A 252-nucleotide genomic window follows, 5' to 3' on the forward strand; every position below is an offset into this window, starting at 1 on the left:
TGGGGAATCTTCATAGTAACCCTTCTTGTAAGTGTCTGTATGGAAGGCCTGTCGAAAGCCGAGGCTTCAGGGATGCGACCAGCCTCTCATATTCATGTTCAGACCTCGACGACTTCTAGCCAAGTGCTCCTCGGGGCGTGGGCATCTAGCGCGGGCGCCTTGGATCCTAGAATGGGGCGGGCGGGGGCGGGCTCCAAGTAGGCGGGGTCGACGGCGGTTGGGTATGGCGGCACTTCTCGGCCTCGCGCGGCG

Source organism: Penaeus monodon, chromosome 21 (assembly GCF_015228065.2).
Source record: "Penaeus monodon isolate SGIC_2016 chromosome 21, NSTDA_Pmon_1, whole genome shotgun sequence".
Classification (NCBI taxonomy): domain Eukaryota; kingdom Metazoa; phylum Arthropoda; class Malacostraca; order Decapoda; family Penaeidae; genus Penaeus; species Penaeus monodon.